Source organism: Urocitellus parryii, chromosome 2 (assembly GCF_045843805.1).
Source record: "Urocitellus parryii isolate mUroPar1 chromosome 2, mUroPar1.hap1, whole genome shotgun sequence".
Classification (NCBI taxonomy): domain Eukaryota; kingdom Metazoa; phylum Chordata; class Mammalia; order Rodentia; family Sciuridae; genus Urocitellus; species Urocitellus parryii.
Genome location: NC_135532.1, coordinates 184,547,675 through 184,559,589, shown reverse-complemented (window position 1 = coordinate 184,559,589; position 11,915 = coordinate 184,547,675). Strand labels below are relative to the sequence as shown.

At 35.8% G+C, this 11,915-nt stretch overlaps 1 long non-coding RNA gene across 1 annotated transcript; it reads left to right on the top strand.

The window, feature by feature from the left end:
• Nucleotides 1–2,592: 2,592 nt before the first annotated feature.
• Nucleotides 2,593–10,920, top strand: LOC113183118 (uncharacterized). The gene is made up of 3 exons (XR_003300826.2): nucleotides 2,593–2,670; nucleotides 4,515–4,642; nucleotides 9,732–10,920. It is a non-coding gene; the product is annotated as an uncharacterized LOC113183118 (long non-coding RNA).
• Nucleotides 10,921–11,915: the final 995 nt, after the last annotated feature.

Genomic DNA, 11,915 nt, shown 5'->3' with positions numbered 1-11,915 from the left:
GTAAGTTCACATAAAATCAACTATCACAGAAGACAGAGAATAAGACCTTCAGTATATGCAGATGAGGAGAAAAATAACTCAGTTCTTAATATGCTATTGCTTCCTTTGCTATCTGGAAAAGGTGTGGTACCATGGATGAAGTTTGAATGCCATTGAAAGAATGGACTTTAGGAACTGTGACATTTTCAAGTCCTAATTTCCTCATTTAAAGACTGGATAATTAGCCAGTTGTGGTGGTGCACACCTGTAATCCCAGTGGCTTCAGAGGCTGAGGCAGGAGGACTGCAGGTTGAAAGCCAGCCTCAGCAAAAGCAAGGTGCTAAGCAACTCAGTAAGACTCTGTCTCTAAATAAAATACAAAATAGGGCTGGGGATGTGGCTCAGTGGTCGAGTGTCCCTGAGTCAATCCCCAGTACCCGCCCTCAAAAAAAAAAGACTGGATAATAAGAAACACAAGGTCACACAGTTTAGTCTCCAAGTCTGTTATACTCAAATAAACTTTTAGACCTATGCAAATTGTGCCTGCTTCAAACTCTTAAAAGTGTGATGTGAATGATTTAAAATTTGATTAAAACATCATATTTTCATTTAAAATTAGTTATGTTGATAGCAAAAGATGGGGAAACATCATTGGTTGAATGAAGAAACTAGGTGAGCTTATAACATGGAATTGAATTATTTTTCCATTAAGAGGTCTGTCTCCCTTATCAGACAGGAAGATCCTCGAAGGCAAGGGATTAATTTATTCATTTTTGTATCCATAATGCCTGGCTGAATGTCTTATTTGAATAAATACATAAATGGAATTAGGAGACTGAGATTCTAGAACTGACTAACACTGGCTAACTTTATGACTTTGGGCAAATTACTGAATTTGTATCATTCATAAATTTACTAAAAATATCACTGATGCATTTAATGATAGAATTGGAAGAAACTTCAAATTTTATCTGTTCCAAATATATTCTATGGGTCTATGGGATTACTGGTTCATTTGGACCACAGACCCATTACCAATATTTTAATGATAATAGTAATAATAGCTATGGAGTTTTGTAATATCCCCTAAAGCAAAGGTTGAACAGTTAAATTTTTTTCCAATTAAAAGAAGTTTAAATGAAAATTTTCCATGTAATTGGCAAGGCATTTGCAGTTTATGTTTACCTTCTAGAGCTGCTGGGATCAGTTACTTATTCCTGTGCAGTCAGTTAAAATTGCAGGTAGAGATCACACATTACCAAATGCTTCTTTGTCAGTATGAGAAGTTTGCCAGGGGAGGGATGTCTTAGAAATGAACCCAGTAGTGCCCACACCAGAGCATTCTAAGGATCATCAGAATTGTGAGGCATCTGTTAGGTTACACTGGCCATCTCTCTCCTAGACTGGAGTTGTTTCTAGTCCTTTGCACTTAAGAGCAATGACCTCAAAAGCTAATCTGCTTTTACCATACTAACACTTCGAGGCACATTTTGGAAAGGGGGAGAGGTGGTGAGCATTATAAAGCTCTACTTCTGATCCTAGCATTGTCATTAATAGTGTGACTTTTAGTTGCTTTTCTGGATCAAATTCTCCTTATCTGAAAAGGCGAGAGGTCGACTAAAAGAACCTCTAAAGTTCCTCCCCCCACCCCCATAAATTTTTGTCCTAAGGATAAACTCTCAGTTCAACTGGTCTCGTGTGTGTGTGTGTGTGTGTGTGTGTGTGTGTGTGTGTGTGTTTTCTGGGTTTTCCTTCCTTCTATAACCATTTATTGAGTGCCTCCACTCCTCGAGAGCAGGGCCTGGGTTTTATTCATCTCTCCCTCAGTACCTATCACAGTACTTTCAAGTAGGGTTAAAGTTGGTTACTATATACGAATTTATCTATGGAGATGCTCACAGTTCCCATGGGAAAGTACTAGGCAACATCAATTAATCACGGAATTAAAAACCGGTTTTCAACTTCCTGCCACTTATGTAATACAATAGCACAGAACCGAACGAACGTTACCACTCATAGCTACGAGTGCTTTTAATATATTAGTGCTTTCATGTATCACCTCAAGTCCTAGGTTGCAGGTATGGGTTCTACGTTTCGCAGAAGCGTAGAGGTGTTAAGTAACTTGCCCAGGTAACTAACACCGTTAGAAGTGAATCAGGTTGCAGACAGTGCAACCGAAGATCCCGGCTCCCCGGGTAGGAAAATGAGAAAACACACACACAAGAATAATCCTCGAATTTCTCGCAGAGGTCTGGCTACTCTGGGGAAGACTGATGAATTCACGCAGGGGAAAGTGGCTAAGTCGCTGCAGAGGGCAGGCCATATAGGCTGCCAAACAAGTGCGGGTCGCGGGAGGCAGGGGAGAAAGAAGAAAAAAAGACGGAAAAAAAGAAAAGATGAAAAAGTACTTCTCCGGGTAGGCTCACACAGGCAGAGGTTAGGCAAGCAGGAAAACAGAAATCTACAAGTAAGATCTGGAAAGCGCCGGGATCCCGCAAGAACCGAGGAACAGGTCGGAAGTGACGCTTACTAGCGGAATTGAGTGCCTAGCTGGACAGCGGGCCGGGGCGGAAGTTCTGCCGGACGTGACGTATCGGAAGTTACTCCCGGAGGAGACACCTGGTTGCAGAAGGCGACGTAATGGGCGGGGCGGGGCGTCTATGGTGTATGGGAGCTTTGGATCCCCTGCAGGTAACCTTCGGGCGGGAACTGATCCCGGGTGGAGGTGGGACCTGGGGTCGATGTCTTGGGTCGCTCCTGACCCTGGGCTTGGGCAGAGAGTTCTCACTTTAGGTAGTGATTGCAGGAAGGCTCCTTGAAGAGACTCCCTGAATGGATAGGAATACAGAAAACTCTTTGGAACAGGATCGTGGGGTCGAGGTCTTTGACGGTCTTCTACTCTTCTAGGAATCGGTGGGTCCTGACCTCAGGTCGTGGTGGAGAGATGGAGTCTGGGCACTGAGATGAGCTAACGTAGGGCTCACTTATCACCTACCCTGACCCGTTATGGAAGTAGGGGACAAGGACTTCTTTTCGTCTCTGAATTCGTAGGACAGTGCCTTGCCAGTTGTAGGTGTCTATAGACGCTATCAGAGGAATAAATTAATTACTGGATTAAAGAACCCGATTCTGGTTTAGCAGGACAACTTCTACCATACCTCAGTATCCCTACCTCTGAATGTAGACATGATTCCAGTTTTCTTACTAACCGGTAATTTGTGAGTATGCTGGTGTAAGAGACATACAGGACCTTGTTATTTTGTTTTGTTAGAATTAGGGAAATTTACACATGTGCATTAATACTTTTCTCCGAGTGGAGAGAGTAAGACAACTATTTAGCTTCCTTCGGGTTTCTTTACTTTTCTGGGAAGGACTTTTCAGAAATTGGTCCCAGGGAGGTCTTAAAATGATAAACTACAGTTGGATTACTGAACTGCTAATGGGTATCTTAAGTGCTTTCTTTTCATCAATATAAGCTGATTTCCTTTTTGTTAATATTTTCTGAAGTTGGGGTATTAGATGTAAATGAGAATGATTTTATAACTAAAATGGAAATAAGAACTTATAAAAATCCAAAGGTTTCACCAAGTGTATACACATAAGAAACAGTTGTAGGAGGCCCCAGAAGAATGAATCCCTGAAGATTATTTTCCTTGTAAAAAGTGCCTTCAGTGGGCTGGGGATGTAGCTCAAGTGGTAGCGCACTCGCCTGGCATGCGTGGGCCCGGGTTTGATCCTCAGCACCACATACAAACAAAGATGTTGTGTCGGCCGAATACTAAATAAATAAATAAATATTAAAAAAAAAAGTGCCTTCAGTGTCATGAAGGGAAGCATGTACCTGAAAATCAAGTACTGTAACCAGATTTTTGTTGTTGTTAAATAGAATAAAATGCAGATGACACACAGGCTAGATGATGAGATCTGAGCATGAATCACTATCTAGCTGCAGTCCCAGTGAGGTGTTTGTGTGTATGGAATAGCTAGTGAAATGTAGCTCTTGAGAAGTTCCAGAATCCTATAATTAGATTGGTGAGAATTGTGTAGAAACCCAGAATTTAAGCCATATTGTTGATTGTGTTGTATGTGTATGTAGTTTGCTTTTTTATTTTTTACAAAAAAAGAATTAGCATTTTTAGATTTGAAACCTAAGATGTTCTTAAAATAGGTTAAAAACCCCCAAAGTAGACATGTAACTACATAATTACTATAATTAAATTTTACAAGTTTTTCTATCTTTAAATCTTTTTCTGATTTCTCAAAGGGTTGGTATGGAAATCATCCCCATCTTTGAAGGCTGTTACTGTGGTGCCTTGTTTACAATACATATAAATGTGATGCATAGCAGTGTTTTGAGATCCTCTAGGTTAAGTTAATATTGTCTTAGTCTAATTTTGCCACCTCAGTTTGCTGTTCAATGTTATGTCCGCTAAACTTTCCACATCTGAGTGTTTAGTAGTATAACTATTATTCATGATGGATTGGCATCCAAGTAGTAACTTAGGTATGTGCATTGACATTCTTGAGGTTTTCAGTTTTTACAGAGCACTGATATCTATGGACTCTAACATGGACTTCATTTAAAGAAACCCACGGACCATTAATGGACAAAAACATGAATCAATTTGTATTGTGGCATTCAAATCCTAGCACTTTGGGAGAGGTAAGTTATTGACTGTGATATATGTTAGGTGAGATAGTAGAGAAGCCCTGGATGGGCCAAGGAAATTTCAGGATTGTAATTAAAAAATATAACCTGAATACCTATGTTTTTTAGTCAGCATCTTCCCAAGAGAGGTTTGTTTTGTATGTATGAGGCAATTACTATATCTTTGTCAAGTTGATCAGAAATTAAAGAGATTGACCAACTATGTTGTATCTGGAAGATTATTTCTCTGCTTTCTTTTATGGGGGAAGTGGGATCTCCTTTCAACACTTTAGAGCCTGGTAGAAATAAATAAATTTGCAGGCACCCTGTATAAATTAAGCCTCAAACAGTCATTTAAATCATGTTGCTTCCAAGTTCAGCTATCTAATAGTATATGTCTCAAATCTGCTGATCAGTTGTGCCTTAAGTTTAAGTAATGGGTCCAAAAAAATGTCTTTTTTTGGTTTATCTTGCTTTATTTATGCTATTTTCTTTTCATTTGTTTCTCCTTTGTCTTTTTCTCTCTCATGATTCATTCTCCCAGCCTTTAAAGCTTCACCTTTTTCTACTTTATGTCTTATAATTCATTAATTTGTTTATTTTCAAAACCTTAAATTCTAACTTTGTGTGATAATAATTGGCACCTTAATCAATAAGCATTTAACCTGTAGTTTTTCTGGCCTCCTTTGTAGGTATTCTGGCTTCTTGTTTAGAATTTGTCATTCTAATAGCAGGTATTACTTCTCTTAGGGATTCATGTTCATGTGTATTTGTACTTGGACATAAAAATTCCAAAGATATTCCATATTGTTTGAAATTAAAAAGCAAAATAAAACTAGAAATAATATAGACATGCTTCAACAGATGTCTGGTTAAATAAATGCTTTCATGTAGTATTGTAATTTACAGCTATTAGGAAGAATGAAGTGGATCCAGATATGCAGATATGGAAAATTCTAAGACACATTGTTAAGTGAGAAAAAAAAATATATATATATATAGGCTGGGTGGGGCTGAGACAGGAGGATTACAAATTTGAGACCATCCTCAGCAATTTATTGAGACCCTCAGCAACTTATCAAGATCCTGTCTGAAAATATAAAGGACTGAGTATGTAGCTAAGTGGCAAAGAGGCCCTGGGCTCAATCCTTAGTACCATAAATAAATAAATAAATACATACATACATAAATAAATGAATAAATGGAAGCTGTATGTATAGTATGTTTCTATTTGTGTTTATTTTTATTTTGAGACAGGGTTATGGTAAGGCTGAGGATAGCCTCAAACTTGTGATCCTCCTGCCTCAACCTCCCCAATCAGTAGGATTACATGCATGTTCTGCCACCCCACTTGGCTTTCATTTGTGTTTTAAAGAAGCATATATTTAAGCCGGGCATGTAATTCTAGCTTCTTGGGAGGCTGAGGCAGGAAGATCCCAAGTTTGATGCAGCCTGGGCAACTTAGCAAGACTCTGTCAAAAGAAAAAAAAAGCATATAGAAAATCTCTTCAAGTATATATAAGGAATTATAAATAGAATTCCTGGAGAAATGAGATGAGCAGTCTAGAATAGGAAGAAGACTAACTTTTTTTAAATGTATGCTTTTTTCTGGTGGATTTAATTCTTTACTCTGAGCATGTTCTTATTTTAATGAGATTCAGAAACAAGCTGCAAGGCCTTGGGATAATTTAATAAATATGAGAGCCTATTACTATTCTTTATGACTTTCTGTTCTTATAAGTATTTGCACTGTTTAAAAGGAGAAGGATTATATGGTGCATTAAGGTTTTTTAAAGCTGCAAGGAAGATTTGGTAATATTATAATAGGTTTTAAACCTTGACATTAGAGTTTACTATTAATGAAAACTTACAGAATACTGAGTACTTAGTTGCTGCTGAATTCAATATTCCTGTACAGTATATAGCATGTCGCTAACCCGATCAAGTGATGTGGTAGTTGTTTGCAAGCTACCTTTGTATTGCTTTGTCATGGTTCTTCTGAGCTTCTCGGTTTTGCCGAATGGAATGGACTTTGTTTTATTTGAATTGCTCTTTACATACTCTCTCTCTCTATTTTTTTTTACTGGGGAAGAGGCTAGGGATTAAACACAGGGCCTTGCACATGCTAGGTGGGTGCTCTACTACTAAGCTATACCCCCAGCCCCTGGATTCCCAATTGTTTAAACAAGTCTTACAGTTATTAGTTCACTTTGTTCTTGATGCTTAGGAATGGTAAGGGATTCCAAAAAATGGATTGTTCTCAGTTAGTAAAACCAGAAAGACAATTTGGATATACATGCATAATCTCATTTGATTTTTCTTTGATTTGGCTGATTATTTGCCCTGGACTCAGCAGAAATGTCTGGTGACTTTTACTCCTCTAGCCATCTTTCTTATAAACCTTTATTGTGAGACATTTTGTAATAACAGTAATGGGCGATAAAATGAACTATATAAAAAATAAAAAATATTCATTTCATTAGTAAAGGGATTTTATTCGAAAGTCAGTTGAAATGGGTTTCATACCTATATGATGCCACTGATTTTTGTTATCTTGTTCAAATCATAATGAAGGTCACTAATCTAGGGGATGAGCCATGATGAACAGAATAGAATAGGTTATGATATGTCAGGTATTTTTTTATATTTGTGGATCTGGAGATAAAAACCAGAGCCTTGTGTATGTTAAGCAATTACTCTGCCACTGAGCTATACCTCCATCCCTGGCTATTATATTATTATTTGTTTTTTAAAATACCTTCATTTTATTTATTTATTTTTATGTGGTACTGAGGATCAAACCCAGTGCTCTACCACTGAGCACTGAGCTACAACCCAGACTATATATATATATATATATATATATATATATATATATATATATTTTTATTTTTTTTTTTTTTTAATGGAGTTTTACTTTATTCCCCAGGCTGGTCTTGAAGACCTGGGCTCAAGCAATTCTCCTGTCTTAGCCTACTGAGGAGATGGGACTACAGGTGTCCATATTTTATACCATACTTTCGAGAATTTTGGGTATAGTCATCTCTGTTAAATGATGCTTTGTTTCTGAAAATCCTTGGAACTAATCACTGTGGTCACAAAGGAAAAAAATCGCTGGGTAGAATGCTTGGAGTGGCATTCTATTCTTGTTAAGAGACTGAGAATCCAGGGTATATTGTTTTCCTGAATCAAGATGATAGACTGTAGTGAAGGTGACATAGAAAAGAAAGAGATGAACACATAAGTTACATGTGGAGAACATAAAATTGAGGAAGATGCCTGTATGAGTGTATGTGCATACACTTTGATATATGATAATTATATTACATATTTAATATATATAAAACTTGATGGAAAACCAGAAATTCCAGATTGAAAGTTAATGCAACAAGAAAAAAAGTATTTTGAGGCCTCGGATCTGGGCCTGTGGTGAGCTAATTCATAATTTTGAGAGTAGTTTAAAGTATTTTGAAAGTTTTAAGGTCATGCACAAGGTCCAAGTAATAGGAAGGCAGACAAAAGCCTGAGGGTAAGAAAATGAAAATATAAGATAAGGTATAAGGTATCTTTAAGATTCTGTTTCATGGTAACTGTTTTGAGAGGGAAAAAAATTCAAAAATTATTGCTTTTCAATTTGATTTAAACTTCGTCCATAAGCCTTTCCTAGCATTCAGTTGTGTAGAGCCAAGATTAAACACCTGTGAACCCACAGAACATTAATATACACAAACTGATTTCATTTCTAAAATTGCCCTGATGAATAAAAGAACTTTTAAAATTAATTTTGTGATTATATGAAGGGACAGCTGTGATAATCTACATCAAGGGGACTAGAACTGTTTTTTTCAGAACATAGAAGACTTTGGAAAAGTGGGGAAACTTCATAGGAAGTATATTTGTTCTGTTATTTGAGTCCAAATTTAGTCCTGGAGAAGATATAGAACTGGTCAGGAGTGGAACAGATTGTGTGGAGAGACAGGGAACTCTAGGTCTTTAGAGTTGCTTAAACAGAGTTTGACCATCAGAATGTTATAAGGGGTGGGGATTCTCATTGTATGGGACAATCTACTAGATTATTTTGATGGTCCCTTTCAAATCCTAAAGTTTCTTTTATAATGCAATAAACTGATTTATTATAGATATGTTTATATTCTGTTACCCTATTATTACTTAAGTAATTACCTGAATTTCTTAATTTTTCTGTGCCTTGGTTTCTTCATTTATTATCCCCATATTCACAACTAATTCTTGCAATTGTGAAGATTAAATGAATTAATCTACACAAAGTATATAGAACAGATTGTAGACTCAGCAAATATTATTAACACTTTTTAAAAGCTTAAATGTTTCTTGGGGAAAAGGCAAGTTTATAGGAGCATATTTTTAAAAAAGGTTACAGCGAACAAAAAGTTAAGATAATGAAATTAAAAATCCTCTCTAAAAAGAGTAAAGTGGGATGGGGATTGAACAGATGCTGACATCCTCTCAGCACATAGGCTGTGTAATTATTTCCTGAGTTGGAATTTCAGATCGCTATAACTGTTCTTTGATTACATTGTACTCGTGTTTATAATATTTTTGCTGTTTTTCATTTGAACCTTGCAAAGTGGTCAGAATTTTTCCATTTGAAGATTTGTTACTTTCATTCATCATTCAAAAAAATATTTTCCAACCATAATATTCCTATTTCAACTTCTTTCTCTATTCCACAAAATCAACTTCATTTTATACTGTCTCTTCCAACAAGCATTTTGGCTGTGCTTTCAGAGATCAAAAGCTCTGTAAGACAGTCTTATACTTTGGATAATGATCAAAGAGATTCAAGAAATTATTAAATCATTTTTATCCTATTACTGCCTCTACATGAGTCTGTAAGAATTTCAAATTCTGTTGCAATTTGTAGTGAAGAACATTAATCAAAGAGATAAGTCAATGAATATATTTTATATACTATGGCTTTTTAAAATAGTTTTCTTTTCATTCTTTCAGCATTATATCTAGTGATCTGATTAATTATTGACCAAAGAACTTTTTAACTTCCCTTTTTAAAAACAATTATTAGACTTGCTAGTAGAATTTTTTGTGTGTGTGTTTTGTTTTCAAGCATCAGGTACCAAGTTTTTGAAGACTATGACCCACCATACCATCATTATGCATTCAAGAGTTGAGTATGAATAACTACATCAAGATTTAGATCCTCTTCAAAAGCTTCAAGTGTCATCTGCATTAAAGCTCTCCATTGAACTCTCTCACAAAAATAAAAGCTGAAAGGGACCCAACTCCATTAATATACTTTAAAAAATATCCCTTCCTCTGACTTCAGTTTCCTTGACCATTAGGGTCTTTCATATTGCTTATGTTCCTTTAGACAAGAGCCAACAAAATGGTGTATTCCAAAAAATATGTTCTATGGCCATAAGTTTTTCTTGGTAGAACAGAATAAACTTGGCATAATAAGTTTGGAATTAGGTCTTTTATTGTAGCCTACAAAAAGTTGGATCAAGAATATGAAAATGAGACTTAAATGTTAAAAATATTTGAGGTTAGTAGAGTATATGCTTTGCATGAGTAAGGCCTGGATTCAATCCCCAGCATCAAAAACAAAAACAAAAAGCTTCCCATATATTTATGAGGTTAGATTACATGCTCTATGTGTTCTAGAGAAAAGAGCCCCCAACCTGAAATTTGATGGTTTTTATTCTATCTCTGCCTCCACCTCTTACTAGCTATAATGATAATAGGGAAAGTCATTTAACTGACCTTATCTTCATTATCTGTAAAGGAACTTGGTATTTTCCCTGCCTACCTCACAGGGTTGTTGTGAGGTTCAAATGAAATAATATACATAAAAAAGACAATAAAATGTGCAATACAGATGTAGGGACATGTGTTACATGATTGCAAATCATTCTTTCTGCTCTTTGGCCTGGGAAGGTAGGTGATTTAAACACAAATTGAAAGCATATATTATGTCCAAGTTCGATATGTGGAGATAAGGCTACATTAAACTTTTTTCTCCCTCTGAATACTTAGAATACACTTATGGGCTAATTCTGAAAAGGAGGAAGACTACAAATTTCCCTTAAATTATAAATTGGCATTGATGGTGTTCTAAAGTAATTAAGAGTTGTAATATATTAGCGATTTACAATGTCCATTTACTAAATTGTGACCAGTATTTTTTAAAAATGAAGAACATAGAGTAGAATATTTCACAATGCCTCCCACATAGGAAGAGTAAATATTGTTTTAGTTATATGAATGTTTGAATGTGTGTATAGTTGGTTATTAAATAAAATGATTTTTCCTGTGAGTTGCAATTGCAGTTCTTCAGTTCTTAAAGAATAATTATAGTACTAATGCCTTTCCACACGTTTGAATTCTCAAAATATTCAGCATCTCTTTTTTTAAAATTTTTTTTAATATTTATTTTTTTAAGTGTAGATGGACACAACACAATGCCTTTATTTTTATGTGGTGCTGAGGATCGAATCCGGGTCCTGCCCATGCAGGGTGAGCGCTCTACCGCTGAGCCACAATCCCAGCCCCAGCATCTCTTTTCACAACATATAGCTATTTGTGATGAAGGAATTAACAGTATCAATTTAACATTTAGTTTAACTGAAATACTTTTTAACTTCATAGTAAAGATAAACCTCATAGGCTTTGATACTATTTATTCTGACACCCAGACTGTTAGAGCATTTATGTGGTTAGTTCAACCTCTACTAGTGGAAATATTGTGTTAAATTTGTTTAAAAAACTTTTGTCTTTCTGGTTTCATGGTAAATAAACTCCCAGTTTTGTTTAGCATTGTTTGAGGACTAACTGGAGAGAGACTATAGTGGATACAGTTAGCATGACTGGGAATTTGATGGTCTCTAAAAGAGAAAATGCAGTTTTTTTCTTTCTCTTGAGTAACTGAGTTTATCTTTAGATTAATTATTTAAGATCTGGTGTTAACTTATTCAGTCATTTCCTTTAAAAACATATCTACCTCCTTAGTGATTTCATTGGTTAGGAATAGGTGACTTTTGCAGTACTACTCAACAATAGGAAATGGCTTCTTCCTCTAAGGGTTGTACTTTCCAATTCAGTGATGAGGCAGAATTCTTTATTTCTTTACTGAAGTGCTATATTTGGTACCTTGAGGTTGCTTAAACTTGGATAAAATGTTGTACAAAGTACTGATCTTCTCTGCTTAAGAATATTATAAAGGTACAGAGTATTGATTTTCTCAAATTTAAAAATTATGTAAATGTATAGTGTTAGCAATGTGGATCAGGAG